This window comes from Bombina bombina, chromosome 3 (assembly GCF_027579735.1).
Source record: "Bombina bombina isolate aBomBom1 chromosome 3, aBomBom1.pri, whole genome shotgun sequence".
In the NCBI taxonomy this organism is placed as follows: domain Eukaryota; kingdom Metazoa; phylum Chordata; class Amphibia; order Anura; family Bombinatoridae; genus Bombina; species Bombina bombina.
Window position 1 is genome coordinate 2082998 of NC_069501.1, and position 12099 is coordinate 2095096.

General features: G+C 44.3%; 1 protein-coding gene across 1 annotated transcript in view; it reads left to right on the plus strand.

Moving 5' to 3' along the window:
* LOC128652176 (ATP-dependent DNA helicase Q4) overlaps positions 1–12099 on the plus strand; it is a 394067-nt gene that overhangs the window by 358302 nt on the left and 23666 nt on the right. The gene's annotated exons all lie outside the window — the stretch shown is intronic.

Below are 12099 nucleotides of genomic sequence, written 5' to 3' on the forward strand. Positions count from 1 at the left end.
TGTGTGTGTGTGTGTGTGTGATGTGAGGTCATTGTGTGTGTGTGTGTGTGATGTGAAGTCATTGTGTGTGTGTGTGTGATGTGAGGTCATTGTGTGTGTGTGTGTGTGTGATGCAAGGTCAGTGTGTGTGTGTGTGTGTGTGATGCAAGGTCAGTGTGTGTGTTTGTGTGATGTGTGGTCATTGTGTGTGTTTGTGTGATGTGAGGTCATTGTGTGTGTGTGTGTGATGTGAGGTCATTGTGTGTGTGTGTGTGATGTGAGGTCAGTGTGTGTGTGTGTAATGTGAGGTCATTGTGTGTGTGTGATGCAAGGTCAGTGTGTGTGTGTGATGTGAGGTCAGTGTGTGTGTGATGTGAGGTCAGTGTGTGTGTGTGTGATGCAAGGTCAGTGTGTGTGTGTGATGCGAGGTCAGTGTGTGTGTGTGTGTGATGCGAGGTCAGTGTGTGTGTGTGTGTGTGATGCGAGGTCAGTGTGTGTGTGTGATGCGAGGTCAGTGTGTGTGTGTGTGATGCGAGGTCAGTGTGTGTGTGTGTGTGTGTGTGATGTGAGGTCAGTGTGTGTGTGTGATGCGAGGTCAGTGTGTGTGTGTGATGCGAGGTCAGTGTGTGTGTGTGATGCAAGGTCAGTGTGTGTGTGTGTGTGATGTGAGGTCAGTGTGTGTGTGTGATGTGAGGTCAGTGTGTGTGTGTGATGTGAGGTCAGTGTGTGTGTGATGTGAGGTCAGTGTGTGTGTGTGATGTGAGGTCAGTGTGTGTGTGATGCGAGGTCAGTGTGTGTGTGTGTGTGATGTGAGGTCAGTGTGTGTGTGATGTGAGGTCAGTGTGTGTGTGTGTTTAATGTGAGGTCAGTGTGTGTGTGTGATGTGAGGTCAGTGTGTGTGTGTGTGATGCGAGGTCAGTGTGTGTGTGATGCGAGGTCAGTGTGTGTGTGTGTGTGATGCGAGGTCAGTGTGTGTGTGTGTGTGATGTGAGGTCAGTGTGTGTGTGTGAGGTGTGTGTGTGTGTGTGATGTGAGGTCAATGTGTGATGTGAGGTCAGTGTGTGTGTGTGTAATGTGAGGTCATTGTGTGTGTGTGATGCAAGGTCAGTGTGTGTGTGTGATGCAAGGTCAGTGTGTGTGTGTGATGTGAGGTCAGTGTGTGTGTGTGTGTGATGTGAGGTCAGTGTGTGTGTGTGTGATGCAAGGTCAGTGTGTGTGTGTGATGCGAGGTCAGTGTGTGTGTGTGATGCGAGGTCAGTGTGTGTGTGTGTGTGTGTGTGTGTGATGTGAGGTCAGTGTGTGTGTGTGTGTGTGATGTGAGGTCAGTGTGTGTGTGTGATGCGAGGTCAGTGTGTGTGTGTGATGCGAGGTCAGTGTGTGTGTGTGATGCAAGGTCAGTGTGTGTGTGTGTGTGTGTGTGTGATGTGAGGTCAGTGTGTGTGTGTGATGTGAGGTCAGTGTGTGTGTGTGATGCAAGGTCAGTGTGTGTGTGTGATGTGAGGTCAGTGTGTGTGTGTGATGCAAGGTCAGTGTGTGTGTGTGTGATGTGAGGTCATTGTGTGTGTGATGCGAGGTCAGTGTGTGTGTGTGTGTGTGTGATGTGAGGTCAGTGTGTGTGTGATGTGAGGTCAGTGTGTGTGTGTGTTTAATGTGAGGTCAGTGTGTGTGTGTGATGTGAGGTCAGTGTGTGTGTGTGTGATGCGAGGTCAGTGTGTGTGTGTGTGATGCGAGGTCAGTGTGTGTGTGTGTGATGCGAGGTCAGTGTGTGTGTGTGTGATGCGAGGTCAGTGTGTGTGTGTGTGTGATGCGAGGTCAGTGTGTGTGTGTGTGTGTGTGATGTGAGGTGTGTGTGTGTGTGTGATGTGAGGTCAATGTGTGATGTGAGGTCATTGTGTGTGTGATGCGAGGTCAGTGTGTGTGTGTGTGATGTGAGGTCATTGTGTGTGTGATGTGAGGTCAGTGTGTGTGTGTGTTTAATGTGAGGTCAGTGTGTGTGTGTGATGCGAGGTCAGTGTGTGTGTGTGTGATGCGAGGTCAGTGTGTGTGTGTGTGATGCGAGGTCAGTGTGTGTGTGTGTGTGTGTGATGCGAGGTCAGTGTGTGTGTGTGTGTGTGATGTGAGGTCAGTGTGTGTGTGTGATGTGAGGTGTGTGTGTGTGTGTGATGTGAGGTCAATGTGTGATGTGAGGTCATTGTGTGTGTGTGATTCGAGGTCAGTGTGTGTGTGTGATGTGAGGTCAGTGTGTGTGTGTGATGTGAGGTCAGTGTGTGTGTGTGATGTGAGGTCAGTGTGTGTGTGTGTGTAATGTGAGGTCAGTGTGTGTAATGTGAGGTCAGTGTGTGTGTGTGATGCGAGGTCAGTGTGTGTGTGTGATGCGAGGTCAGTGTGTGTGTGTGATGCAAGGTCAGTGTGTGTGTGTGATGTGAGGTCAGTGTATGTGTGTGATGTGAGGTCAATGTGTGATGTGAGGTCATTGTGTGTGTGATGCGAGGTCAGTGTGTGTGTGTGTGTGATGTGAGGTCAGTGTGTGTGTGTGTGATGTGAGGTCAGTGTGTGTGTGTGTGATGTGAGGTCAGTGTGTGTGTGTGTGTGTGTGTGATGTGAGGTCAGTGTGTGTGTGTGTGATGTGAGGTGTGTGTGTGTGTGTGATGTGAGGTCAGTGTGTGTGTGTGTTATGTGAGGTCAGTGTGTGTGTGTGATGTGAGGTCAGTGTGTGTGTGTGATGTGAGGTCAGTGTGTGTGTGTGTGTGTGTGTGTGTGTGTGATGTGAGGTCAGTGTGTGTGTGTGATGTGAGGTCAGTGTGTGTGTGTGATGTGAGGTCAGTGTGTGTGTGTGATGTGAGGTCAGTGTGTGTGTGTGATGTGAGGTCAGTGTGTGTGTGTGTGTGTGTGTGATGTGAGGTCAGTGTGTGTGATGTGAGGTCAGTGTGTGTGTGTGTGATGTGAGGTCAGTGTGTGTGTGTGATGTGAGGTCATTGTGTGTGTGATGTGAGGTCAGTGTGTGATGTGAGGTCAGTGTGTGTGTGATGTGAGGTCAGTGTGTGTGTGATGTGAGGTCAGTGTGTGTGTGATGTGAGGTCAGTGTGTGTGTGTGATGTGAGGTCAGTGTGTGTGTGTGTGTGTGATGTGAGGTCAGTGTGTGTGTGTGATGTGAGGTCAGTGTGTGTGTGTGATGTGAGGTCAGTGTGTGTGTGTGTGTGTGAGGTCAGTGTGTGTGTGTGTGATGTGAGGTCAGTGTGTGTGATGTGAGGTCAGTGTGTGTGTGTGATGTGAGGTCATTGTGTGTGTGATGTGAGGTCATTGTGTGTGTGATGCGTGGTCAGTGTGTGTGTGTGATGTGAGGTCAGTGTGTGTGTGTGTGTGTGTGTGTTATGTGAGGTCAGTGTGTGTTATGTGTGTGATGTGAGGTCAGTGTGTGTGTGTGTGTGATGTGAGGTCAGTGTGTGTGTGTGTGATGTGAGGTCAGTGTGTGTGTGTGTGTGATGTGAGGTCATTGTGTGTGTGATGTGAGGTCATTGTGTGTGTGATGCGTGGTCAGTGTGTGTGTGTGATGTGAGGTCAGTGTGTGTGTGTGTGTGTGTTATGTGAGGTCAGTGTGTGTGTGTGTGTGTGATGTGAGGTCAGTGTGTGTGTGTGTGTGTGTGTGATGTGAGGTCAGTGTGTGTGTGATGTGAGGTCAGTGTGTGTGTGTGTGATGTGAGGTCAGTGTGTGTGATGTGAGGTCAGTGTGTGTGATGTGAGGTCAGTGTGTGTGTGTGTGATGTGAGGTCAGTGTGTGTGTGTGTGTGATGTGAGTTCAGTGTGTGTGTGATGTGAGGTCAGTGTGTGTGTGTGATGGGAGGTCAGTGTGTGTGTGTGAGAGATGTGATGTCAGTTTGTGTGTGTGTGATGTGAGGTCAGTGTGTGTGTGTGTGATGTGAGGTCAGTGTGTGTGTGTGATGTGAGGTCAGTGTGTGTGTGTGATGGGAGGTCAGTGTGTGTGTGTGAGAGATGTGATGTCAGTTTGTGTGTGAAAGATGTGAGGTCAGTGTGTGTGTGTGATGTGAGGTCAGTGTGTGTGTGTGATGTGAGGTCAGTGTGTGTGTGTGATGTGAGGTTAGTGTGTGTGTGTGATGGGATGTCAGTGTGTGTGTGATGGGAGGTCAGTGTGTGTGTGTGTGTGTGATGTGAGGTTAGTGTGTGTGTGTGATGTGAGGTTAGTGTGTGTGTGTGATGTGAGGTCAGTGTGTGTGTGTGATGGGATGTCAGTGTGTGTGTGTGATGGGAGGTCAGTGTGTGTGTGATGTGAGGTCAGTGTGTGTGTGATGGGAGGTCAGTGTGTGTGTGATGGGAGGTCAGTGTGTGTGTGATGGGAGGTCAGTGTGTGTGTGATGGGAGGTCAGTGTGTGTGTGTGATGGGATGTCAGTGTGTGTGTGATGGGATGTCAGTGTGTGTGTGATGGGAGGTCAGTGTGTGTGTGATGGGAGGTCAGTGTGTGTGTGATGGGAGGTCAGTGTGTGTGTGATGGGAGGTCAGTGTGTGTGTGATGGGAGGTCAGTGTGTGTGTGTGATGGGATGTCAGTGTGTGTGTGATGGGAGGTCAGTGTGTGTGTGATGGGAGGTCAGTGTGTGTGTGATGGGAGGTCAGTGTGTGTGTGATGGGAGGTCAGTGTGTGTGTGATGGGAGGTCAGTGTGTGTGTGATGGGAGGTCAGTGTGTGTGATGGGAGGTCAGTGTGTGTGTGATGTGAGGTCAGTGTGTGTGTGATGTGAGGTCAGTGTGTGTGTGATGTGAGGTCAGTTTGTGTGTGTGTGTGTGATGTGAGGTCAGTTTGTGTGTGTGAGAGATGTGAGGTCAGTGTGTGTGTGTGAGAGATGTGAGGTCAGTGTGTGTGTGTGAGAGATGTGAGGTCAGTGTGTGCGTGTGAGAGATGTGAGGTCAGTGTGTGCGTGTGTGAAAAAGATGTGAGGTCAGTGGGTGTGAAACATGAGATGTGTGTGATGTGTGGTCAGTGGGTGTGAAACATGAGATGTGTGTGATGTGTGGTCAGTGGGTGTGAAACATGAGATTAGTGTGTTTTCATGTACACTGACCTCACAACTCTCACACACACACTAATCTCATGTTTCACTCACACTGACCTCACATCTCTCTCACCCACACACACTGACCTCACATCTCTCTCACCCACACACACTGACCTCACATATCTCACACACTGACCTCACATATCTCACACACTGACCTCACATCTCTCACACACTGACCTCACATCTCTCACACACTGACCTCACATATCTCACACACACACTGACCTCACATTTATCACATACACACTGACCTCACATTTATCACATACACACTGACCTCACATTTATCACATACACACTGACCTCACATTTATCACACACACACTGACCTCACATCTCTAAAACACACACTGACCTCACATCTCTGACACACACACTGACCGCACATCTCTCACACACACACACACACACACACACACTGACCTCGCATCTCTCACACACACTCACATCTCTCTCTCTCACACACACACACACACTGACCTCACATCTCTCACACACAAACACTGACCTCACATCTCTCACACACAAACACTGACCTCACATCTCTCACACACACACTGACCTCACATCTCTCACACACACACACACACTGACCTCACATCTCAAACATACACACAGTGACCTCACATCTTATATACACACACACACACTGACCTCACATATCTCACACACTGACCTCACATCTCTCTCTCACACACACACACACACACACTGACCTCACATCTCTTATACACACACACACTGACCTCACATCTCTCTCACACACACACACACTGACCTCACATCTCTCTCACACACACACACACTGACCTCACATCTCTTATACACACACACACTGACCTCACATCTCTCACACACACACACACACACACTGACCTCACATCTCTCACACACACACACACTGACCTCACATTTCTTTCACGTAAGTGGCAAGAGTCCATGAGCTAGTGACGTATGGGATATACATTCCTACCAGGAGGGGGCAAAGTTTCCCAAACCTCAAAATGCCTATAAATACACCTCCCACCTCACTCATACCTCAGTTTTACAAACTTTGCCTCCTGTGGAGGTGGTGAAGTAAGTTGTGCTTTATTTGTTTATTTGCTTCTAAGCATTTTGAATCCCAATTCCTCTCAAAGTGCAGTGTTTGTCTGAGGGATGTGAAGGGAGTATTGCCTGATAATGCTATGTTTTCGCCTATGGGAAATCTATTCATGATTCTCTCTGTAAATCGGTCGCAGGGATTCATCTGCTGCCTCCCTTTACAGATCAACATTATACTCCTCTACCATTACTTCTGCTGATACGTTTCAGTACTGGTTTAGCTGTCTGCTATATACTCTTGTACCATTACCTCTGCTGATATGTTTCAGTACTGGTTTAGCTGTCTGCTATAGACTCTTGTACCATTACCTCTGCTGATATGTTTCAGTACTGGTTTAGCTGTCTGCTATATAGTATTGTACCATTACCTCTGCTGATATGTTTCAGTACTGGTTTAGCTGTCTGCTATATACTCTTGTACCATTACCTCTGCTGATATGTTTCAGTACTGGTTTAGCTGTCTGCTATATACTCTTGTACCATTACCTCTGCTGATATGTTTCAGTACTGATTTAGCTGTCTGCTATATATTCTTGTACCATTACCTCTGCTGATATGTTTCAGTATTGGTTTAGCTGTCTGCTATATACTCTTGTACCATTACCTCTGCTGATATGTTTCAGTACTGGTTTAGCTGTCTGCTATATACTCTTGTACCATTACCTCTGCTGATATGTTTCAGTACTGGTTTAGCTGTCTGCTATATACTCTTGTACCATTACCTCTGCTGATATGTTTCAGTACTGATTTAGCTGTCTGCTATATATTCTTGTACCATTACCTCTGCTGATATGTTTCAGTATTGGTTTAGCTGTCTGCTATATACTCTTGTACCATTACCTCTGCTGATATGTTTCAGTACTGGTTTAGCTGTCTGCTATATACTCTTGTACCATTACCTCTGCTGATATGTTTCAGTATTGGTTTAGCTGTCTGCTATATACTCTTGTACCATTACCTCTGCTGATATGTTTCAGTACTGATTTAGCTGTCTGCTATATATTCTTGTACCATTACCTCTGCTGATATGTTTCAGTATTGGTTTAGCTGTCTGCTATATACTCTTGTACCATTACCTCTGCTGATATGTTTCAGTACTGGTTTAGCTGTCTGCTATATACTCTTGTACCATTACCTCTGCTGATATGTTTCAGTACTGGTTTAGCTGTCTGCTATATACTCTTGTACCATTACCTCTGCTGATATGTTTCAGTACTGGTTTAGCTGTCTGCTATATACTCTTGTACCATTACCTCTGCTGATATGTTTCAGTACTGGTTTAGCTGTCTGCTATATTCTCTTGTACCATTACCTCTGCTGATATGTTTCAGTACTGGTTTAGCTGTCTGCTATATACTCTTGTACCATTACCTCTGCTGATACGTTTCAGTACTGGTTTAGCTGTCTGCTATATACTCTTGTACCATTACAACTGCTGATATGTTTCAGTACTGATTTAGCTGTCTGCTATATACTCTTGTACCATTACCTCTGCTGATATGTTTCAGTACTGGTTTAGCTGTCTGCTATATACTCTTGTACCATTACCTGTGCTGATATGTTTCAGTACTGGTTTAGCTGTCTGCTATATACTCTTGTACCATTACCTGTGCTGATATGTTTCAGTACTGGTTTAGCTGTCTGCTATATACTCTTGTACCATTACCTCTGCTGATATGTTTCAGTACTGGTTTAGCTGCCTGCTATATACTCTTGTACCATTACCTCTGCTGATGAGTTTCAGTACTGGTTTAGCTGTCTGCTATATACTCTTGTACCATTACCTCTGCTGATATGTTTCAGTACTGGTTTAGCTGTCTGCTATATACTCTTGTACCATTACCTCTGCTGATATCTTTCAGTACTGGTTTAGCTGTCTGCTATATACTTTTGTACCATTACCTCTGCTGATACGTTTCAGTACTGGTTTAGTTGTCTGCTATATACTCTTGTACCATTACCTCTGCTGATATGTTTCAGTACTGGTTTAGCTGTCTGCTATATACTTTTGTACCATTACCTCTGCTGATAGGTTTCAGTACTGGTTTAGCTGTCTGCTATATACTCTTGTACCATTACCTCTGCTGATATGTTTCGGTACTGGTTTAGCTGTCTGCTATATACTCCTGTAACATTACCTCTGCTGATATGTTTCACTACTGGTTTAGCTGTCTGCTATATACTCTTGTACCATTACCTCTGCTGATACGTTTCAGTACTGGTTTAGCTGTCTGCTATATACTCTTGTACCATTACCTCTGCTGATATGTTTCAGTACTGGTTTAGCTGTCTGCTATATACTCTTGTACCATTACCTCTGCTGATATGTTTCAGTACTGGTTTAGCTGTCTGCTATATACTCTTGTACCATTACCTCTGCTGATACGTTTCAGTACTGGTTTAGTTGTCTGCTATATACTCTTGTACCATTACCTCTGCTGATACATTTCAGTACTGGTTTAGCTGTCTGCTATATACTCTTGTACCATTACCTCTGCTGATATGTTTCAGTACTGGTTTAGCTGTCTGCTATATACTCTTGTACCATTACCTCTGCTGATACGTTTCAGTACTGGTTTAGCTGTCTGCTATATACTCTTGTACCATTACCTCTGCTGATATGTTTCAGTACTGGTTTAGCTGTCTGCTATATACTCTTGTACCATTACCTCTGCTGATATGTTTCAGTACTGGTTTAGCTGTCTGCTATATACTCCTCTACCATTACCTCTGCTGATATGTTTCAGTACTGGTTTAGCTGTCTGCTATATACTCCTGTACCATTACCTCTGCTGATATGTTTCAGTACTGGTTTAGCTGTCTGCTATATACTCTTGTACCATTACCTCTGCTGATATGTTTCAGTACTGGTTTAGCTGTCTGCTATATACTCCTGTACCATTACATCTGCTGATACGTTTCAGTACTGGTTTAGCTGTCTGCTATATACTCTTGTACCATTACCTCTGCTGATATGTTTCAGTACTGGTTTAGCTGTCTGCTATATACTCTTGTACCATTACCTCTGCTGATATGTTTCAGTACTGGTTTAGCTGTCTGCTATAAACTCTTGTACCATTACCTCTGCTGATACGTTTCAGTACTGGTTTAGCTGTCTGCTATATACTATTGTACCATTACCTCTGCTGATATGTTTCAGTACTGGTTTAGCTGTCTGCTATATAATCTTGTACCATTACCTCTGCTGATACGTTTCAGTACTGGTTTAGCTGTCTGCTATATACTCTTGTACCATTACCTCTGCTGATACGTTTCAGTACTGGTTTAGCTGTCTGCTATATACTATTGTACCATTACCTCTGCTGATATGTTTCAGTACTGGTTTAGCTGTCTGCTATATAATCTTGTACCATTACCTCTGCTGATATGTTTCAGTACTGGTTTAGCTGTCTGCTATATAATCTTGTACCATTACATCTGCTGATACGTTTCAGTACTGGTTTAGCTGTCTGCTATATACTCTTGTACCATTACCTCTGCTGATATGTTTCAGTACTGGTTTAGCTGTCTGCTATATAATCTTGTACCATTACCTCTGCTGATACGTTTCAGTACTGGTTTAGCTGTCTGCTATATACTATTGTACCATTACCTCTGCTGATATGTTTCAGTACTGGTTTAGCTGTCTGCTATATACTCTTGTACCATTACCTCTGCTGATATGTTTCAGTACTGGTTTAGCTGTCTGCTATATACTCTTGTACCATTACCTCTGCTGATATGTTTCAGTACTGGTTTAGCTGTCTGCTATATACTCTTGTACCATTACCTCTGCTGATACGTTTCAGTACTGGATTAGCTGTCTGCTATATACTCTTGTACCATTACCTCTGCTGATATGTTTCAGTACTGGTTTAGCTGTCTGCTATATACTGTTGTACCATTGCCTCTACTGATATGTTTCAGTACTGGTTTAGCTGTCTGCTATATACTCTTGTACAATTACCTCTGCTGATATGTTTCAGTACTGGTTTAGCTGTCTGCTATATACTCTTGTACCATTACCTCTGCTGATACGTTTCAGTACTGGTTTAGCTGTCTGCTATATACTCTTGTACCATTACCTGTGCTGATATGTTTCAGTACTGGTTTAGCTGTCTGCTATATACTTTTGTACCATTACCTCTGCTGATACGTTTCAGTACTGGTTTAGCTGTCTGCTATATACTCTTGTACCATTACCTCTGCTGATATGTTTCAGTACTGGTTTAGTTGTCTGCTATATACTCTTGTACCATTACCTCTGCTGATACGTTTCAGTACTGGTTTAGCTGTGTGCTATATACTCTTGTACCATTACCTCTGCTGATACGTTTCAGTACTGGTTTAGCTGTCTGCTATATACTCTTGTACCATTACCTCTGCTGATATGTTTCAGTACTGGTTTAGCTGTCTGCTATATACTCTTTTACCATTACCTCTACTGATATGTTTCAGTACTGGTTTAGCTGTCTGCTATATACTCTTGTACCATTACCTCTGCTGATACTTTTCAGTACTGGTTTAGCTGTCTGCTATATACTCTTGTACCATTACCTGTGCTGATATGTTTCAGTACTGGTTTAGCTGTCTGCTATATACTCCTGTACCATTACCTCTGCTGCTATGTTTCAGTACTGGTTTAGCTGTCTGCTATATACTCTTGTACCATTACCTCTGCTGATATGTTTCAGTACTGGTTTAGCTGTCTGCTATATACTCCTCTACCATTACCTCTGCTGATGAGTTTCAATACTGGTTTAGCTGTCTGCTATATACTCCTGTACCATTACCTCTGCTGATATGTTTCAGTACTGGTTTAGCTGTCTGCTATATACTCTTGTACCATTACCTCTGCTGATATGTTTCAGTACTGGTTTAGCTGTCTGCTATATACTCTTGTACCATTACCTCTGCTGATATGTTTCAGTACTGGTTTAGCTGTCTGCTATATACTCTTGTACCATTACCTCTGCTGATATGTTTCAGTACTGGTTTAGCTGTCTGCTATATACTCTTGTACCATTACCTCTGCTGATATGTTTCAGTACTGGTTTAGCTGCCTGCTATATACTCTTGTACCATTACCTCTGCTGATACGTTTCAGTACTGGTTTAGTTGTCTGCTATATACTCTTGTACCATTACCTCTGCTGATATGTTTCAGTACTGGTTTAGCTGTCTGCTATATACTCTTGTACCATTACCTCTGCTGATATGTTTCAGTACTGGTTTAGCTGTCTGCTATATACTCTTGTACCATTACCTCTGCTGATATGTTTCAGTACTGGTTTAGCTGTCTGCTATATACTCTAGTACCATTACCTCTGCTGATATGTTTCAGTACTGGTTTAGCTGTCTGCTATATACTCTTGTACCATTACCTCTGCTGATATGTTTCAGTACTGGTTTAGCTGTCTGCTATATACTCTTGTACCATTACCTCTGCTGATACGTTTCAGTACTGGTTTAGCTGTCTGCTATATACTCTTGTACCATTACCTCTGCTGATACGTTTCAGTACTGGTTTCGCTGTCTGCTATATACTCTTGTACCATTACCTCTGCTGATATGTTTCAGTACTGGTTTAGCTGTCTGCTATATACTCTTGTACCATTACCTCTGCTGATACGTTTCAGTACTGGTTTAGCTGTCTGCTATATACTCTTGTACCATTACCTCTGCTGATACGTTTCAGTACTGGTTTAGCTGTCTGCTATATACTCTTGTACCATTACCTCTGCTGATATGTTTCAGTACTGGTTTAGCTGTCTGCTATATACTCTTGTACCATTACCTCTGCTGATATGTTTCAGTACTGGTTTAGCTGTCTGCTATATACTCTTGTACCATTACCTCTGCTGATATGTTTCAGTACTGGTTTAGCTGTTTGCTATATACTCTTGTACCATTACCTCTGCTGATACGTTTCAGTACTGGTTTAGCT